The sequence below is a fragment of the Xyrauchen texanus genome, chromosome 13 (genome assembly GCF_025860055.1).
Source record: "Xyrauchen texanus isolate HMW12.3.18 chromosome 13, RBS_HiC_50CHRs, whole genome shotgun sequence".
Classification (NCBI taxonomy): Eukaryota; Metazoa; Chordata; class Actinopteri; order Cypriniformes; family Catostomidae; genus Xyrauchen; species Xyrauchen texanus.
Window position 1 is genome coordinate 32,750,329 of NC_068288.1, and position 21,882 is coordinate 32,772,210.

The following is a 21,882-nucleotide window of genomic DNA, read 5'->3' on the forward strand; positions in this document are numbered from 1 at the left end:
ATGAATTAAATGTATACAGTGAATTAGTCATGTCTAACAGTATGAATAGCAGACACATATTTAGCAGCTAGTGTGGCTGTGCTGTGGTCCTCTCCAAGTATATAGGGGATTTTCTCTGTATCACTGAGTGTAAGGAATGATGGATTCAGTCTTTCAGTTTTGGGGAAAAACATTTATCTCACAGTGTGGTACTTGGGACAGATGAGAAGAAAGTGTTTCTCATCCTCTATTTGCTTTAGATCGCAGTGTCTGCATATTCTCTGCTCTCTTGGCGTCCAGGCTTTCTTATGTCTTCCTCTCTATTTCTAGATCATGATCACTTAATCTGTATTTTCACTTAATCTGAGGACTTTTCTCTATGTAAATTGTTTAATAGATAAGTAGTTTGCCAATTCTGTGGTTCTATTTAGGGCCAAAAAACATTGGAGTTTATTTTGGAGGTCAAATTGAGTTTTCAATGTTTTATCATGAATATCTTTTAGATTTTTCTCAATGTTTTTAATAATAATTTTAGGAGGGGCCTGGGTAGCTCAGTGAGTATTGACGCTGAATACCACCCCTGATGTCCTGAATTCGAATCCAGGGTGTGCTGAGTGATTCCAGCCATGTCTTCTAAGCAACCAATTTGGCCCGGTTGCTAAGGAGGGTAGAGTCACATGGGGTAACCTCCTCGTGGTCACTATAATGTGAGGTTCTCGCTCTCGGTGGGGCCCGTAGTGAGTGGTGCGCAGATGCCATCTCCTTGGTAACACATTCAACAAGCCATGTGATAAGATGCATGGATTGACAGTCTCAGAAATGGAGGCAACTGAGATTTGTCCTCCGCCACCCAAGAACGCATTGGCATTTCAAATTGGGGAGGAAAAAAAAATATTTTAGAGTTGTACCTGGAGTCATTCACAGGTTGAGTTTCATTAACTAGTTTAAGAACCAGTGTATTTAGAGGATGAGACACTGGTAGGATCTCACTGGCGAGGAGGGATTTATATTTTATAGACTCAGGATCAGACTGATGGAGGTGATGCCAGAATTGAACAGATCTCTTCTGTATTTCAATGTTTAGGGGATACAAGCCTAATTCAGTCCTTCAGCTGGTATTGGAAGTGCCTGAAGGACTGAGTCTTTGCAAATTCCAGCTGAATATTTTCTACTGCAGTTTTATCCCAATTTTGAAAATTGAAGACCGGTCCACAAATTTCACAGCCATTTAATAGAATTGCTTTAATGATTGAGTTGTATAAATTAATCCATGTTTTAATTAGTCATTTAATATGGCTGAATCATGATTTAATTGCATAAAATTCCCTCCAAGCCTTTTCACTCAATGCCCAGATAACTGTAGCTGGTTCTGTACTGTAGGACCACTCCTCTGTAGGTGAACTGGTATTTGCTTCACTGAGATCTCTGGCCTTCTTCTGGAATACCATGACTCTGGTTTTGTCCAGGTTGACTGTAAGGGCACAATCCTGACAGTACTCCTCCAGCAGGGACAAGCTCTGCTGAAGACCCTCTGCTGTGGGAGACAGCAGGACTATATCATCTGCATACAGCAGGCATTTGACCTCAGTGTCACGTAGAGCGTGGCCAAGGATACTGGACTGCTCCAGAGCTGCTGCAAAATCATTTATATAGATGTTAAATAGGGTTGGACTGCATCCCTGTCTCACTACACATCCCTGCTGGAATAATACTGTTCTGATTTCTCATTGTGATTGCACGTTTACTGTTTGCTTACAGGGATTGTATAATATCAAAGGTTTTTCCACCAATGCCAATTTGAAGAAGTTTGTAAAATAAGCCATCATGCCAAATCGAGTCGAATGCTTTTTTTAAAAAATCTATATAACATGCAAATATACTCCATTGTTGTGGCAAAATGGCTTAAGGACAACAAAGTCAAGATATTGGAGTGGCCATCTCAAAGCCCTGAACTCAATCTGAAAGAAAATTTTAGTACGAGCAAGGAGGCCTACAAAATAGGGATGGGCACGAGTACTTGAGGACTTGGGTACTCGGATGTGGCAGCAATGATTGATCATGAAAATGATGATCGAGTGATCACGCATGATGTGAATTTTCACTTAATTTGAAATCCAGTGACAATTATCTAACAACTAAACACAAACATGTCAAAGAGGGAGCTTATTTTTTATTTTGAGATTGATTACGTTGTGACTTTGAGAGGTACATTGATTATCAGAGACTTCTCATGGCAAACAAACTAATGAGATGCTGCAATGTTATCGTTACAATAATCAAAACAAAGGGTGTAATTAACTGTGTTTTGAACACCGGTCTCTGTAAAACGTTTGCTAAACACGCTTTATTATCATTTAATGTAAGAACTTTGACTCGTTAATGGATATTATTTAATAAAAGTGAATGACTGTCACTGACTAAACCTCCCTGCCCTGAGTGACGTAACACACACCTGCATCTCGACGAAATTTATGAAGATTTCAGCTCGAGTTTCCAAGTTAGATATCCGATATAAATTTACATTCCGTTGCACTTTTCCTTAGTTAAAAGGTGGAAATTCAGACTCTCCGAGTTGAATGGAATGCTTCATGAATCACAGCAACAACAATACAGAGCATAGCGGCTTTCCTCGCAAGAGTGAATATTTGGACACACACACACACTCACACTTACACATACACAACAGGCACGTGTGACAGTGTACAGCAGGCGAGATTTTCAAACAGCCAGACAGAGCGAAGTTAAATGGAACACAATGTAGCATCTTCAAAACTGAACTTCAACTTAACATGCATATTAAAACGCAATGGTTATGGCATCTCCTGTTATTTGAAAATAGACGGTTAAGACAGTCACTAAAAAAAACTGATGTGCACTCACTGAGATTACTACGGTAACCTGAAGAAGAACAGACAGACGCGCATTGTGCACATTCTTCCAGAGTTGGGCAGCGAATTTTCACATAATGACAAAATATGATGCATTATATTTTGATTATGCAATTTTTTGTACATTTTGTAACATACTATTTTATAACAGCCTATAAAAATAAATAGACACTGGTACAATAAGATGCAATGCAGCTGTCACGATTCACTGTTGTCTGGCCTGTGTTTCTCCCCGTCATCTGTTCCAGGACTACACTTCCCATAATTCCCTGCTCTCATCTCTGCCAGCTGTCCTTCATTGTCCTCACCTGTGTTTCATTTAGTCATTATCCTTTGTGTATTTAAGCACTGTTGTTTGATCATTCGTTGTCAGTTGTTGTATGTGTTTAACCAGTGCCCTTCGTAGATGTTTGCTCCTGTTTCCCATCGTGGATGATTTATTTGTTCCTGTGTCTACCAGTTATTTGTGTTTGTTTATTTTCATTAAAAACCCTTAGCTGCACCTAGATCCAACTCTCTTGACTTCTTCCCAGCGTTACAGAAGCAGTTATAGACGTTTGTCGGACATGTTATGATTAGGGCTGGTGTCCCGATTAATTAATCGCATATACAAATATTTGCTGAGAAAGCCCCTCATATAAATATAATTCAATAAATAATGATGAAATAATGATACATAGTTATCTTTAAATATATATAAAAAGAAAAATATATATATATATATATATATATATATATATATATATTAGTCAATCTTTGGCATACAGTTCACAGCAATCCATTTCACAAGTGAATCAGTTGGAGATTTATTATGAGGGCTTGTTTAAGGACCGTCAATTCAGACATGCTTGTGTAGTGTCTCGGGTGCGTTGTGTCATAAATATACAAATTTTAGGTCACTGTGTCAAGTTAAATATAGTTTAATACTTAGAACACATCTTGAGATCCCTTAGTTTGGATTTGCGCTCCATCAAATGTTTTGAACGTAACAAATGTTTGTGCACTCAATAAAACGTTGGGTTATTTTGTGTACCCAATAGCTGGGTTAAATATATTGGGTCGTTCTGTTGGGTTATTCGGAACATTTATTGGGTTGTTTCTATAACAACGCAGTCCGTTAGGTTAAAATTCAAATTTCAACGGTTGACCACCACAGCTGACAGAAGATACACGGGTGAGTTAATATTACACACTACAGTATGCATATTTAAGTTATTTTTTTTTTTTCGTTATAACGTGACTTTAAGCTCTTACATAGTATTATTGCCGTTTTTCCGTTCTAAATGTTCAGCCAATTATTTCCATGTTTATATCTCCCCTGTATGACTGCTTTTTGTCCGCTATCTGCGACTAACGACACCAATATGGCCATATAGCCAGCCAATTTCTTAGTACTACTCGGTTGTGATACTCTTCCTAAATTTCTATGGTCTTTCAAATACTTTTTGGGAAAGTTATTCATATTTTCAGATATTAACCGACGCGCTCGGCTTCAAGACCCAGCGGAAGCCTGGTCCATCCATCCAGTATTGCAGTCACTTACAGGAAGAAGGTATGCTGTGTTATATAAAGGCCTACATTGTAGCGCAAATGTTTACTTGGGCTATCCCAACTACAGTGTGAATTTAAAATACTACAAAGTGTTAAACTAGGGTGACCATACGTCTTCTTTTTCCCGGACATGTCCTTTTTTTGGACCTAAAGAAAATGCGTCCGGACGGGACGCCATTCATTGTGTGCTTTTTTTTTTCATTGCTTTAGATCCCGCCTTAAAAAAAAAAAAAACGTTTTATCTAGACAACTCTATAAAGATTAAAAGTTATAAAAGTTGAGAGCTAAATCTTCTCAAACATATTCTGCCGTCAACTTTGTTGTCAAACAAACTGCAAGTTTAATTACAGATATAGTTGGTGGTCTACAGGAGAAGACCATGTCCTTGTTTCAGCGCTTTGGACACCAAGATGACCTAGCAGTAAAAAATTTTAAAGCTCAATTTGAAATTGCTTCTGAGCCATTAAAAGAGCTTGAATCTGAGAACAAGCAAATGAAATACTTCACAAAAACGGGGTGTTTCGTTGAGCCTGTTGTAGAGTATTTTCCAGGGGTATCCTATTGTCAGCGGCTTGACTCTACATCTGGAATGGTTAAACAGACGGCAGTACCTGATACATTTCAGTACATTCCATTGCGTTCACTCCTGAAAAAAGTTCTTGAAACACCTGGAACAATGCCAATCATCATTGACTATCAAAACACAGAGCGTGATGCAGGAGTATTACAAGACTTTCATGATGGAGAGCTTTACAAAAGCCACTCCTTGTTTTCCAAAGAGCTTTCCATCCCACTTCTTTTGTACAACGATGATTGTGAGACGGTTAATCCCTTGGGCTCCAAAACTGGTGTGCACAAATTAGGATTGATATACTTCCAGATCAAATGTTTGCCCCCCATGCTGTTGTCTTCTCTGTCTTCATGCTTTCTGTTAGCGGTGTATAAATCAGATGATGCTAAAACATATGGCATTGACTCTGTTCTGCAACGTATAACTGACGATATTATGGACTTAGAAGAAAGGGGACTCCACACTGACACTCCAGAATTTTCTGGTACTGTTAAGATCAGCGTGGAACAAGTTTGTGGTGACAACTTAGAACTGAATTCACTCCTTTGCTACTCAGAAAGTTTCAGTGCTAACCACTGCTGTCGTTGGTGTAAGGTCCACAAAGAAGATTTGTGGAGTCAGACTGTGGAAGACCTAGAGATGGTTCGCAATGCTCAGAATTATGCAGAAGACTTGTCATCCAACAACCCTTCAGTAACAGGACTCAAACGAAAATGTGTCGGATGATTTGAAGTACTTCAGTGTTGTGGACAATGTAGCTCCGGACATCATACATGACATTCTTGAGGGAATTGGACCTTTTGAAGTCAAATTGGTCTTGGCATCCTTGTTGGCTGAAGGGCTTGTGAGTTTAGAAACACTGAACTACAGATTGACAAGTTTTGATTATGGATTTCCTGATAGTTGCAATAAACCTACTGTACTGGGACAACATGAACTTAAGAACCCTGACGGGGCAATGAGACAGACTGCTGCTCAAATGTGGTGCTTCTTAAGGTTTTTGCCCATCATCATTGGAGACAAAGTACCAAAAGAGAACAAACATTGGGAACTGTTACTACTTCTCCTTTCTAGCATGGAGTTCATTTTCTCCCCTTCCATTACAACAGAGGCCACCATATACCTGAAACATCTAATTGCGGAACACCACACAGTTTTTTTGCAACTTTACCCACATCTGCACCTGAAACCCAAACACCACTTTCTCCTCCATTACCCAAGAGCTATTTGGAAGATTGGTCCATTAAAATAATTTTGGACAATGCGATTTGAGGCAAGACATAATTTCTTTAAACAGCTGGGCCATGTAGTTTGTAATTTTAAAAATATTTGCAAAACTATGGCATTCAGGAATCAGTTGATGTTGTGCTACCGCTTACTGACAGAAAGTGTTTTCTCCAAAAACCCAGATTTTGGACCAGGATTTTTGGACCCTCATTTCTTGCTGCAATTCAGGGAGAATTTGTGAAGGGTCTTGAAGAACCCCCATTTGCTGAGGTTTATGTTCCTGATTGGGTAGTAGTTAATGGCACAGAGAACAGACCAGGCATGACCATTACAAGGGGATGCACAGAGGATGGAGTACCTCAGTTTGGGCTGATAAAAGCTATTGTAACTATCGGCCTCGATGTTGATGTGAAACTTGTTGTAAAAAAAATGGCACACTGTGGGTTTTGACCGCCATTACTTTGCATACGCGGTGTCCCCTGATGAAGCTCTCGAGGCTGTCTCTGTGAACTCACTGCATGATTTTCAGCCCTTGCATGCAGTGAAATCATATAATGTAGACGATGACTTGTACTACATTCCCTTGCGCTACAGACGTTTTTAAGGCAGGATTTTTTTTTTCCTTTACATGAAATCAGTTGTACAAGCTTTTACTTTTCCCCCCTTATCTATCTTTATTAAATACATGTTATAAATAGAAGCTTCTTGTACATCTAGACATACACACTTTACCATAGGTTATATATACACTCACCTAAAGGATTATTAGGAACACCATACTAATACTGTGTCTGACCCCCTTTCGCCTTCAGAACTGCCTTAATTCTACGTGGCATTGATTCAACAAGGTGCTGAAAGCATTCTTTAGAAATGTTGGCCCATATTGATAGGATAGCATCTTGCAGTTGATGGAGATTTGTGGGATACACATCCAGGGCACGAAGCTCCCGTTCCACCACATCCCAAAGATGCTCTATTGGGTTGAGATCTGGTGACTGTGGGGGCCATTTTAGTACAGTGAACTCATTGTCATGTTCAAGAAACCAATTTGAAATGATTCGAGCTTTGTGACATGGTGCATTATCCTGCTGGAAGTAGCCATCAGAGGATGGGTACATGGTGGCCATAAAGGGATGGACATGGTCAGAAACAATGCTCAGGTAGGCCGTGGCATTTAAACGATGCCCAATTGGCACTAAGGGGCCTAAAGTGTGCCAAGAAAACATCCCCCACACCATTACACCAGCCTGCACAGTGGTAACAAGGCATGATGGATCCATGTTCTCATTCTGTTTACGCCAAATTCTGACTCTACCATCTGAATGTCTCAACAGAAATCGAGACTCATCAGACCAGGCAACATTTTTCCAGTCTTCAACTGTCCAATTTTGGTGAGCTCTTGCAAATTGTAGCCTCTTTTTCCTATTTGTAGTGGAGATGAGTGGTACCCGGTGGGGTCTTCTGCTGTTGTAGCCCATCCGCCTCAAGGTTGTGCGTGTTGTGGCTTCACAAATGCTTTGCTGCATACCTCGGTTGTAACGAGTGGTTATTTCAGTCAAAGTTGCTCTTCTATCAGCTTGAATCAGTCGGCCCATTCTCCTCTGACCTCTAGCATCAACAAGGCATTTTCAGCCCACAGGACTGCCGCATACTGGATGTTTTTCCTTTTCACACCATACTTTGTAAACCCTAGAAATGGTTGTGCGTGAAAATCCCAGTAACTGAGCAGATTGTGAAATACTCAGACCGGCCCGTCTGGCACCAACAACCATGCCACGCTCAAAATTGCTTAAATCACCTTTCATTCCCATTCTGACATTCAGTTTGGAGTTCAGGAGATTGTCTTGACCAGGACCACACCCCTAAATGCATTGAAGCAACTGCCATGTGATTGGTTGATTAGATAATTGCATTAATGAGAAATTAAACAGGTGTTCCTAATAATCCTTTACGTGAGTGTATATTAGAATTTTAAGGTTTGTTATTATAATTTTAAAAGGCCAATTCTTGGTGTGGTGCACTAATCAATTGCAGGGCATATGTTAGGTTGGTAATCTACTGGAGCTGTATTGTCCAATTATTAATATAGCTTTTTTTTTATTTGGTTGGTTATGTAAAGTATATTGTAACTGCAATTAAAAACCAAAATGTATTTTTTTCACATACAGACAGAAGAACACTCTGAAAACAATGCTAGTGAAACCGAGGTACCTACTGAAGTTCCTACTGTGACACTGACTACTGTGGAAAATTCAACCTCATTTGTACGTATTTCCTTTTCCCTGATATTTAATACCTTACAAATACACACTTTATAGACACCTTCATCTGTGATGTTGAAATTCTCTGGCATCTGAAATTCTCTAGCATTATGAAGTTATGCTGATGTGTGATAAAAAAAATAAAAAACAATTCTCCATTATGGATATACGACCACACATGGGTCTTCTATTCTCTCCAATTTGGAACAAAACCACAACTTATGTCTTGAAGACCGAAGGAAAATGGTTCGCATTTTGGTGTCCCATTTAATGGAGAAGTTTGGGGAATAGTAAGTAATGTTTTATTCATTGTTCCACTTTACATAAAGTCATTCAGTCATAAGCTGTCAATTCAATTTACACAAGAGTAACCTAATATCTGTACAATCCTTCTACCACTAAGTCCATCACCAGACCGAAAGAAAGAGTTGGCTCTGACCCTGGTCACACAATTTCCATGCCTTAGAGATTCAGAGGGCAGTGGATATGCGAGTATGCTGATCCCAAGTTTATCAGAACTACACTCACCTTCACACAGAAGTAGAATATTTGAAAAACTCAAGATATTTTTAAGACATTTTTGGGAAAACTATCCATTTAACATTTGTGTTGATGTTTTAGGAGGTATGGTATACACCAGGGCGATATCGCCATCCGGCCACAGGGTTTATGGAGGAACAACTCCGTAATATCAGGAAACGCCTCCACAGGCACAGTTCAACATCTAGACAGAGGTCACAAACCACAGATGAGCGCCGAGGTACAGTGACTGAGAGGATTACTTTATTGCCAGGTATAAGAAAAATGTAACCAAAGGTGCTGAAACCTTATTTACGTTCTTCTTTCTACTTTCTTACTTATTCCTTTTTTATTCCTTAAATCAAAATTGTGGTGTGATCAAAGCAGTTCAATGTGAAACTGTGCCACAGATTTTTTTTCTCCTAATTTTGGTCATTTTAGTAGTAACTGTTACATCGGCCTGTTAACATTCTTCAAACATTGCTTTACGTTGTTGAGATATTAATCACTCTGATGCTGTTTGATTCATGCAGATTCACAAGTCAGTGAGGCAGACAATAACAAAATGACAGAGTGGCTGAAAAAGAATAAGCAACCAGTTAGTCAAGTTGAGGAATTTATGAGAGGAACAGCTATCTACAGAGCACAGTGGATAAGAGAGAACGGGTCTAAATCTTTAATAGAGATCACCCAAGAGTATCCAAGACTTCTGGACACCCCTGGAATGGTAAAGAAATGTTAAATCTATAATAAGAAAATGAGGTTTGCATTAATCGTAATAAACAATTAATACTAACCTAAACAATTCATTTGTTTGCTTGGACATAGTATAAAAATCACTGTGTCCTGCCCTAAAAAAATGAATCCCACTTGATTTGATTCACTAGGCTTGTTTTTTCATATTGATAAACAAATGTCCATACTTTCATTGTTACTGCACCTTATTACATGGCTTGGTTGAATAATGTAGAATGCAGTCTGTTATTTCTTGATAACACACCGCTGCTAAGTATAACACACCGTTGCCATGAAAAACAGAGCATTGCCATGGACGCTGGATTCTAACCGTAGAGACGGAACAGACTATTTTCTTTAGCGGAAGCAATACAATCGTTTTTAAATCAATAAACTTCTTTTTAAATCAATATTTTGTGTCAAATTATTGATTTATTTGGTAGGTAGCCATGTAATAAGCGGGATAATGTAGAGCGAGGCAGTTGTTATAGTGAATACCACCCCAGGCTGATTCAAGCTCCGCTTCACGTCGGGGTCATAATCAGCCTGTCGGGGTTGTATTCACTATAACAACCGCCTCGCTCTACATTATCCCTTACATATGAGGTGTTGGTGTGATTTTAACTTTTCTTTTTCTTTATTAATTTTGAGATTGCTCAGGACTTTGGTATTTTATACCCACATGCCAAAGATAAACTTTTTGAAATTTGGGGACATGCACCTCAGCGAATCCTTTCGTATTGCAAGACCGAGAAGAGAGCCTTGGATCTTCTTCCTGTTCAGACTAACATTTCTTCTGGTGAGAAAATCCTGCACAACAGCTCTGTACTTTCATGTCAAGTTATAATATTTTGTCTATAATATAATGCACTTGTTTAAAGATTAATCCATTGTTCTTTCTGTTTTATGTAAAGACACTCTTGGAGATGTTGCTTTAAAAACCCTGCCAGCTATCCTTCCTCCATTGCCACACAAAACGGGCTGCAAGATGGTTCGGCCCTCTTACCAGGAGGCAAAACAAGCATTTGTTGATTTACAGCCTGTAGGTACATCATTTATGACAACACATTTGGGGTAATATTTGATCCATGTGTGCATATTTACCATTTAAAAATTCTATTTAAAGGTTGGAACAAACATCATCCAATATTTGGAGGAGGAGGAGCAACGGAGGCAATTCCCTCATGTCCTGCAGCTTGGGGACAAATTCAACTGCTCACAAGCCTTCGTCATTGTGGGAGGAGCGGCACTAGAGCAAGACAGCCTTTTACAAGCTGTGGATACATACTTTAAATTATTTTATGTTTTAGACATTGATTATCCATTGCCTGCGGCAGCTGTTTGGCAGTTTCTACAACACACAATATATTCTGTGCCAGGAGGAGTTCCATCAACTCATTGTCGCCTACTTAGGCAGTTTATAATTGGATAAGCTGGACAAGCTTTGGTTTGTTTTGTTTGTGTATTTGTATTCCATGTTTCTTAGAACTTAAAACATAATTGTAAATAAATTCATTTTAGCATTAATATTCTGTGCCTGGAGGTGTTCCCTCAACACACTGTCACCTTATGAGGCAGTTTATAATTGCATTACTTCTATTTATTTATTTATTGAAATAATTTCTTATCTTAAGGAAGTAAATTAAAGCAATTGCAAACAATAACTTAATGAAACTGATTACAACTTGTAATGTTTACAACTGTTTATTTGTGTTTTTGTGATCCATGTTTCTTAGAACATAAAACATAACTCTAAATTAATTAATTTTAACATTAATATTCCGTGCCTGGAGGTGTTCCCTCAACACGTCACCTGATGAGGCAGTTTATAATTGCATTAGTTTTTTTATGTTTATTTATTGAAACAATTTCTTACCTTTAGGTAAGTACATTAAAACAATTGCAACAATAACTTTTGAATGCAATGTCTAATTGAATGTAAATAAAGCATTGTTAATATACTTAAGTTGTGAGTTATTTATTTACATGGCAATAATAGTAATTATAATTAATATTAATAATAGGTTGATTAAAGCATTTTGGCCAAATAACCCAATAAATTTGTTTTTTGTAACCCAATTTATTGGGTAGCCTAAAACTAGTTACCTTAATTTATTGGGTTAAAATAACCCAACAATAGGTCGGTGCTATATCAACCCACCATTGGGTTAGCTGTTGGGTCGTTTTTAACCCAACTTTTTTAAGTGAGTGTTGTCTGCTGCTGTTTTTCTTCACTGTATAAACTGCACATTGCCACACAGCTGAAGTTTCACTTACTGCCCTCTGGAGTAAACAGGTGGTACTACAACCTTGCATTTCTCAGGAATCTTCCATATCATTGCGGGCATTGCAATTAATTGTGTACATTTTTTTAGCACGTTATTTTTAGTCAAATTAATCGCGCTGAATTAACGCATTAAATCGGCAGCCCTAGTTATTATATATACAGTTATGAACATGTAATTGCCCCTTGAGTACTCTGCGAGAACTCGAGTAATTAGTCAGAGTACTGGAGTAGACAAAATGGCCAAAACCTGACTCAGTTACACCAGTTCTATCTGGAGGAATGGGCCAAAATTCCAGCTACTTATTGTGAGATGCTTGAGGAAGGCTACCCAAAATATTTTACCCAAGATATACAATGATACCAAATGCTAACAAATTGCATGTAATCTTCTGACCCACTGGGAATGTGATGAAAGAAATAAAAGCTGAAATAAATAATTCTCTCTACTATTATTCTGACATTTCACATTCTTCTGATTAACACTTTTTATTGATTCACACATTTGAAACAGAAAAGAAAAACATATATTCATAGAATCAACTATAAACCCCTTTATTCCCTTTCCCCTTTCCAAATCCCACCCTGACCCTCAACAAATATCCCTGTGGTCACAACTTAAGTTACAGACAAAAAAAAAATAAAAATAATTTGTTATCTCTCTCTCTATATATATATCAAAATCCTTTATATTAATGGGTCAAAATGAACTCAAAACACAAATTTGCAGGGATACCCAAATACTTAATGCCCTGTTTGGGCCACAGGAAGGTGCCTGGCTGAAAAAACTTTACTGGGCAGTATGCTGTCAGAGCCAAAGCTTCGGATTTAGACCAATTCACTCTGTATCCTGAGAATCATAAGCTTATCATGAAGCAAAAGCTTATGTGTGAAACCTCCTGCAACCACCCCTGGAAAATCCTCCTCCTTTCTTATCACAGCTGCTAATGGTTCCAGGGCAGGACAGAACAATAATGGGGAAAGAGGAAAATCCTGCTAGGTGCTCCTATCCAGAGTAAAATAATCAGAAATTAATCCATTAGTTTAGAGGTTACCCCATGTGAGTCTACCCTCCATACCAACCAGGCCAATTTGGTTGCTTAGGAGACCTGGCTGGAGTCACTCAGCATGCCCTGGATTTGAACTTGCAACTTCAAGTGTGGTAGTTAGTGTCTTTACTCGCTGCACTATCCAGGCCCCTGATCTATATGTATAAGAGATGTCATAACTTTACTTCATCGGTTAGCCAAAATTTGTTAGGCATGTGTCATGGGGCAGTGGTGGCTCAGTGGTTGAGGCTCAGGGTTACTGACCAGAAGGTCGGGGGTTCAAGCCCCAGCACCACCAAGATGCCACTGTTGGGCCCTTGAGCAAGGCACTTAAATCCCGGTTGCTCCGGGGGGATTGTCCCTGTAATAAGTGCACTGTAAGTCGCTTTGGATAAAAGCGTCTGCCAAATGCATAAATGTAAATGTCATGGTTGGTGGAAGCTTTCCATTCTTTAATGAATCTGTATAAACTTCCAACAAAAGTGGAGCTAGTTCTGTAGCATAAGAATTTAAAAAATCCAATGGCAAAGCCATCTGGCCCCAGAGCATTGCCTGTAGGCAAGACCTTAATTACCTTGCCAAACTCCTCCAAGGTTATCTCAGAAGCAAGAGCATTTTTTTGCTCAACTGTCAGTTTAGGGAGTTCAAAAGGTTTAAAAAATGTCTAATATCTTCATCTGTAGACGAAGACGTGGAACTATAGATATATCAAGAGAGAATTGTTTAAAAGTATTTCATCTCGTTCAGTTTCCTTGGGCAGTCAAAGAAATTACCTAATCACTCCAATGTCCTGCAAGAAATATTCCACAAAAAACTCCAGCCAATAGGAGGCATAGGCACAAAGAATGTGCAGATTCATTCACAAACTGTCCTGAAGGAGTATTATTCCACAAAACAAACTCCAGCCGCTAGGCAGAACCAGCACAAAAAGAAACAAAAATTGCTCAATTTCTTCTGTCAGTAAAACATCCAGTCCACTCGGCTGCAACGTGAGCACCACAAGACAACTTACTCCAATTACTTTATGAAAGACATTGCTTGCTGTGGGCATGTGAATGTTTTATGGCCATCCTTAGCATCTATTCTCAATTTGGCCGGTAATATTAGTCCAAAAGCGACCTTCCGTTGATGTAAAAGTTTCTTGAATTCCATGAATTGTTCACGTTTCTATCGTCAAATTCGCAAAGTCTGGGAAAAAGAAAATGCTGTGATCTTTCCAAGAAAGCCTTCCTTTATCCTTGCCTCATGTAATACAAGATCTTTATTGGATGATCTCAGAAATTTGGCCAGAATTGATTGGGGCCTGCCTTCCTCAGTGAGTCTCCAAGCCGGAACCCTGTGAGCTCGGTCAATTTCCAGCTTATGGCCTGCTATGTCGAGTAGATTTGGAAAGAGCCTGTTCAGGAATTTCATCATATCCTGTCCTTCTTCGCACTCTAGAATTCCTACAATACGGACATTATTCTGCCGGCTATCCATGTCCTCCAACTTCTCCCAGACATGCTCCAAATCCACATTGGTCTATAGCGGATTATCAGATAATTTCCTCCAAGTCAGCAATGACCTTCGTCAGCATCGCCAACATAACAGCTCTCACTGCATTTCCCGCACTTCCCCGATTAAATCGACTCCATGGCTCGTGGCCTGCTCAGGGGTGTCAGCTTGAGCTGGTAAGTGTCTTTTAATGTCTCCAGAGCCCAAGGATTTTGAATTCTTTGACATATTGTCCTCCTAAAACAGTTATGGAACAGAGTGTATAGAATCTCACCGGTTTATATTGTTAAAAGTGTTAAAACTAGCAAAGTGCGCAGAGCTTGCCGTTCACACGTCCGATCATTGCATGGCTTCACGTGACCTTGACATTTCACATTCTTAAAATAAAAGTAGTGATCCTAACTGACCTAAGACTGGGAATGTTTTCTACAATTAAATGTCAGGAATTGTGGAAAACTGAGTTTAAACGTATTTGGCAAAGGTGTATGTGAACTTCTAACTTCAACTGATTTGTGAAATGCTAAATATATAATTTTTTTAAAGTCTCAAATAATAGACATTTCAGCTTTTGTCTGGACACACACACACACACACAAAGTCTGCAGTAATGCTAGGAAACCCAGCATTTCACAAGCCTAGGCACATATTTCTAACTGCAACCTCAGCATTCTTAACATTGCAACAAAGGCACAGCCACACTCAGTGAATACAAAGCTGAGGTAAGCTAAAAACAAGCAATTTTGAACAACAAAACAAGCAAAAAAGAAAGATTTTATTTCGAAAGGGCATCCAAACCAAATTCTCTTGAATCATCTCTAAAAAGTCAATAAAAATGTGCTTGTTGTTACATTAAGGTCATACTTAACCAGATTACACCAAATGCAGAATGCAGCAAAATTTAATTTATCTAATTTGTAAAAATCTTAGACATAAAATCTAATTTGTAAATCTTCAAATATCTCAACTGAATGTGTATACATAACACAGTGGAATATGAGTAAAATATAACAAGCAATTCATTTGAATATTGATATTGACTGGTCACCCATTTGATTTTTCTTTTAAAAAAATTTTGTTGGCACAAAATCTCAACATTCTATAGAGGCCATATGAAAAAATCTACCTGACCAGATAAATGTCATGGTTACAGCAGCTCAAAGAGGCCCTGCGTTATAATTTTTTTCTGTCTTGTTTTCTCGAGATCTCGACATAACAAAAAGTTGTTTTCAAATTAGGAGGCAACAGCTAAACACTCTGTTGCATAATGGACGAACGAATGCACCATTACTTTGATCAAGGACTCACTCAAGCTGAAATAGCTGTATGTCGCTCAGTCATTGACAACATCCAGATTAGTGCCAGACAAGACTATCACGTCTACAAATTTGTCGTAGAAAATACAGTGACCCTGAACGTTTGGTCAATTTCATTGCCAGCCATATTGATGGACCGGGACGTCTGCATGGCTACAGAATGATGTTTGATAGATGCCGATTAAATGGCTTGCAGCTGACCACAGAAATGGTGAGAGATGTGCAGTTAAGTCTGGATCCATTAGGTGTGGAGGAAAGGAGAGGGAGAAGGTTGCGGAGGCAACATTACCGAGAACCGGGCCCTAACTATCTGTGGCATATGGATTTATAAGACAAACTAAAGCCATATGGCATAGCAGTTAACGGCTGCATTGATGTTTTCTCGAGGCACGTCATCTGGACCAATAATAATCCTAGAGTAATTGCTGGATATTATGTCCGTGCTGATGCTGAAAGAGGTGGTTGTTCACAAATAATCAGATCTGATTTGGGTATGGAAAAAGTCCATGTGAACAGGCTACAAGAGTTTTTCTGTGAAGATTCGACCGGCACTGTCCATGGACCTTATGTCTTTCAAGGAAGTCCAGCTAACCAGAGAACTGAGAGTTGAGGGCATCTACAGAAGACAAAATGCAGATTACTTGATTGAAATCACCAGTTGACAGCAGTTCGTTGAACATATCTTAGGCAATGCATTTGACAAAGGAATTGTAAAATTTTGCTTTCTCTCATTACATCAGGTACTCTTATTAAACCTTCAATTTATTTATCTTAATTTAACATATATCCAAATCAACTTCAAATATCTGTTAATTAATTTTAGCCTAAATTCATTTTTAATAAAGCCCATTGAAAATGGTTGCCTTAACGTTTTAAGTTAAATCACGTTTCACAAGCCATTTCAGTTAAATTATATTAAACTGACTTAAATAAAAAAATAAAAAATTAAGTTAAAGTAAAATTTGAATTTGGGGACATTAAAGTAGTTAATTCGAATAATGTTTACAGTGCTGTTGTGATTCAGTTTAAAGATGGTATCTGCTTGTCCTTATAAAATATTTTACGGTGGAAATGTTAAAGACTTTGTGACCCATATCGATTGATATGTTGTTCGAAGTAATTATGCCTTTAATGCTATGAAGATATTATGGCCTGGGCTTCCGTGCATTATATTATAGCCTCCTGTCGATTTCTGTGGGCAGGACTGTCTAAAGATATTGGCATGTTAGAGATACAAAGAAACATGCATAAATATGGAACTACAGGGTTGGGCCGTGGTTGATGTGTGATATTTTTCATTTGGTGCAGGCACTTTTACAGTACATATATCAATGACATGCCCTGATACTCGTTGAATTTATAAATGATATAAAATGTAAAAAAAAAAAACACCAGCCACATTGAAATCACTCCACTAAATTAGCATATCTGTTAGAAATGCATCTATAAAACGTACCTTATCTATAAAATTGGAAAACCAGGAGTCAACCATCCTATTCACAGCAGTTTGTACCATTTTTAAACGAAATCCAACTACAACTTCAATCAACTTTATTGTTTGATGTAGGCACTTTCACAGTAACACTCATATCTATGAGATATCCATTACCCACATTCCACTGTTTAAGACAGTGTAACTCTGCCCTAAATTCTGCATAAGTGCTGTAGTCACACACCAGTTCCAGGTGATATGTACACGTGTGGGCAATAGACCTACTTGAAAACTCATTCATTTCTGTAAATGTTACGTTAATTGTCTTGGATAGGAATAAATCAGAGCCTGTGCAATATCTGAGAAAAAGACCAAGCTCCTTCTGGTCTCTTTCTCTGATGAATCGTTTGATATGTTTGGATACAGTGATTTCATATGGGGACATTGATTTTGTGAACTTGACATATTTTGCCACACTTCTCGACTTTGGTTGGAGATTTTTTTTATCTCGTCCACCCATTTGCCAGATCTCAGAATAGGTTGCCAGCACTTTTATTATGTAGGCTGGTTGTTGCACCATATATTTATGTGCAATTTCTTACAAAATTTTCTGGATATTGTTTTCATTTGAAAGCACCGAGCAGTTGTGACTGCTAAGAATACTTAGGACTTCATCCATGTCAGCACTTTGGATGTCTTTGAGTACTTCACTTAAAACATCCTTCTCTGTTGGACTAATGTAATTGAGAAACACCTCCATAAGACTGGTCTCTGGTGAAGGAAGGGACAGTGCATGTTTTAAAAAAAGGAGATACCAGCTGGATTGGCAAGTATCCAAAGCGCAGCCATCCAATGGCCAAAATGTGTGCGACAGCTTCCCACTCTCTTTCTTGGTAAGTGTGATGTTGAGTAGGTATCTTGTTCCACGAGTTCTTGTTGCAAAAAACGTGTCCCAGACAGTCTTGGAACACTCAGTCTCCAATTGCAGCTTCTTCCTCACCATTTTTGAGTAGATGTTTAAATGTTACATTGGCATGTGGCGTTTTTGTCTGAGAAAGCATGAATCATATAGTTTACACAGTGAACTCTGCGGACTACAATTGTTTCACTTTCAGTCTCATTTCTGGGGTTTTCAAAATACAATTCAGTGTCTGTTGGCTCCTGAGAGTTAGCTGACTGAGGTGGATCTTCTGGCACTGGCACTGCTGTCTCAGTCACTTCAACAGCTGTGTTTTCACAGAATGTGCTTTCTGAAATGAAGATTGGATTGGACTCGGTCAGAACTGTTTCCAGTATTGTTTTAACAAATTTTTCAGTCATCACACAACAACAACATGTACAGGTGAGTATACAAGTGTCTCAGAGATGTCAAAGGATGTGTTCACATCATTAAACAGGAACACCACTTCATCATCAGAAGCACAAAGTTTAAATCGTCAGCTTTACCATTTGTTGTTTCTCCATCAGGGAATTTTTTTTTTCCTCCCAATATTCAGAACATTTGACACGGTGTCATCTTTTTTAACAACAATATCTTGTGTTCTCTAAATTGCTGGTAGTTTAATTTTTTTCTCTCAACCGGTTAATCAATTTCTGTTTCTTGTCTTCATTTACCTGTTCCTCTGTGTTTACCTGTACCCAGTTATTTGCAAAAACCCTGACACCATATCGAGGTAAATATTTTGACAGTTTCTCTTCATTAAGTAGTCTAGCAACATGAGGATCAATCTGAAACACAAACATTATACTCTATTAGCATGTGTTTAGTCTTGTGTTCCCTATCGAGAGGTCTCTCCTATTGCGTAAGTAGCTTACGCTATGGGAAAACTCAGTTTCTCGAGAAATATTGAAGTCTTTATGTAAAACGCATTGCAGCCGCACAGCAGACAGTAATGAGCGAGGCAGCTCGGTCATTGGCTGTGCTGCGGCAACTGCTCGAACCAATGACGGGGCGACCTGCTCGAACCAATGACGGGGCGACTCTGAAGGCGCGACCAATGGGCGCGCGCCTCGCGTTCGCACGCTCAGAGCCCGCCGAAATTAGCATAGCCAGGCTATATAATGGCACCCCGTCATACGAGTTCCTTTAGATTTAATCTCCTTCAGCGAAGACCTCCTCTTCGCTGGATCTTCCGGATTGTTGGAGGAAGAAAAAAGGCAAGAAAAAAGCACCGCTCACGGAGGCCGCCAGAGCACGCGGACTTCAGTGACGTCACGCCGGGCCAGTCCCCGCGTGCTTCACCACCACCCGAGAACTCCCCGCCGCCAGTCCAATTCACGCAGATGGACCAGCACCCCTCCAACAGAGCGGTGGGTCTCATCTCGTTCGGCGCGCCAGGGGACGACGGTGAAAAGGATGACAGCCTTTCCAATTGGCGCTGCATCCGTCGACATTAGCGGACACGCACGGGCACCAGCACGGTAAGAGAGTTCGCTGAACGCTTCACTGCAGCGAGCAAAACGTGTAAAACTTTACCCAGTCCCCTTACAGGCGGCTAGAAATGTCTGTATAGCAGTCAATGGGCCAGTCACAGAACTCGCTCTCCTGCAATCAAATGCCGTTTTAACGGCAACACACAGAAATCACAAGAGTCATTTTCTGCCTGTGTCACTAAGGGGTCACGTGTCTAGGGCTGGGACGGTTACCGCAATACCGCGGTCACGTGACTCCAACCGCGGGTCTGAGCTTGTCACCATCGTCACCGCAAAAAAACAAAAACAAAAAAAACATTGGCCTGCACATGTGTGCACGTTGTGTCTAATGACATGGATTCATTGATTCTAATGATATGGATTATGTCTAATGATATTAGCCTACATGGATTCAAGGTTTTCTAAACAAAACTTATCAAAATATGGAGCAAATCCGACCTTTCGCGAGTTGGGGAGCGCAATGTTCCATGACACATAATAACATTCCATTTGTATTAGAGATGCGCGGATGGGCTATTATTATTTAATCCGCAACCGCATCACAAAACTCATCTGTCCGCACCAACGCTTTTTGATAAATTTTCAAAACCGCATCCGCGGCGCTGACTGTTTTAAGGTCTGAGCGATGCAAGGCGCTGCTGCCGCGAGGCTAGAAAGCTCTTGGCTGTTCTAGAAAGGAGACTGATCCAATGCAGCAAAGATATTTTAAAGGCTAAAGTCCCTAGTAGGCTATAGCCTATTGGCTATGTTGTATCCCCAGAATATCAGCAGTGAAGTCCGTTTCCGATTGGCACAGGGATAAAAATAAATAAATAAATAGTAACGCACATCGGCAAACCTGACTACTAGGCTACTGTAGCCTAAAATTTTATCATTTTGTTTTGAATTTTGTTTAAAATGCATTTTAAGATTTCTATTTATTTCTCATGTCTGTGAGGCAGTAGGCCTAGCCGCCGAGTTTCGGTTCGTTTATGAGAGAGCTCACGCGCAAGAGATCGCATCGGCGCTTCCACGTCCTGCTGCTGATTATATGTCTGCTATATTTGCTTCTTATTTATTAATTCCAGGCAATTAGTTAATGAAACAGTGATTAAAATTAAGATACAATTTATACAAAACAAAATTTTAAGTTAAAGAAAGGCTTTCTACAAAACAAAACTTAATAAAGTGGTCAAAATCATGTCTGACCCATCTTCAATGCGAATGTATCTGTGAATAATCTTAAATAAGGAAATCTATACAGTGATTAGTTCATGCCAAATTACTGCTTGATGAAAATTTGACTATTTAAAATTGTGCTCGTTTTTTTTCTTCGGATGTAGGTGACAATACTTAAAGTCTGTCTATCAAAAGCGACTTCTGATGTGTGCGCCAAAGTCTGTCGGGGTCTGTACAATGTAATGTATTTAATGTATTTAATGCGGTTTACCGCTATACCGCGGGAATATCTTGCTTTTCAACCGCGGTTAGAAAAAATCCATACCGCCCCAGCCCTACACGTGTCCACACTAAAGTGCGCACTCCCACATATCAATGCTGTCCAAACAGTGGCGAATACTTTCCCAGCTCGAGCTGGAAGCCCCATAAATGTAGATCGTGTGCCTATTGTCATGTATGCACCACTACACACAAGCAGAGGCGAACCAACATTGAGTGGGGGCCCCAGGCAAAATTAATCAATGAGGCCCTTCTAAAATATTTTTTGTAAATATATCTTTGTTACCTAGAGATATAATTATACAACATACAAAAAGTAGTCAAAACACATCTAACAGAACATAAATTGTTTATTGTTTACAACATTAAAGTACTTAAATGATATGTTGGCTTTAATTAACTTTTTTATGTCAACAGGTTCCATAAATTAACTTATAATTTTTTTGAGTGTACATAAATCTTCATATTAATAATGTATTGTCACCTTAAAAACGCTGCTTACGAGCCTTAGCTACGGCAAATGCTGTCACTATGTCCTCCATATCCAAAGACCTTCGTGTGTTCCGTTCAATGGAAATTAGTGCCAGTGCTGAGAGCCTCTTTTGGTTCATTGTTGACCTGAGGTATGATTTAATCAGCTTTAAAGCTGAAAAACTTCTCTCACCAGAGGCAACGGTGACAGGAAGAGTTAGAAGCAGACGAAGAGCAA

The 21,882-nt window shown here is 39.2% G+C and overlaps 1 protein-coding gene across 2 annotated transcripts in view; it reads right to left on the reverse strand.

The window, feature by feature from the left end:
- Positions 1-15,346: 15,346 nt before the first annotated feature.
- Positions 15,347-21,882, reverse strand: part of LOC127653587 (signal transducer and activator of transcription 1-alpha/beta-like) — a 66,498-nt gene continuing 59,962 nt past the window's right edge. The window contains exons 26-27 of one of the 2 annotated variants that reach the window (XR_007971833.1): positions 18,119-18,553; positions 15,347-16,487 (exon numbers count right to left, since the gene is read on the reverse strand). The gene's annotated coding sequence lies outside the window, so the exon portion shown is untranslated. The remainder of the gene's footprint in view (positions 16,488-18,118; positions 18,554-21,882) is intronic. The other variant, XR_007971834.1, reaches the window with a different exon arrangement.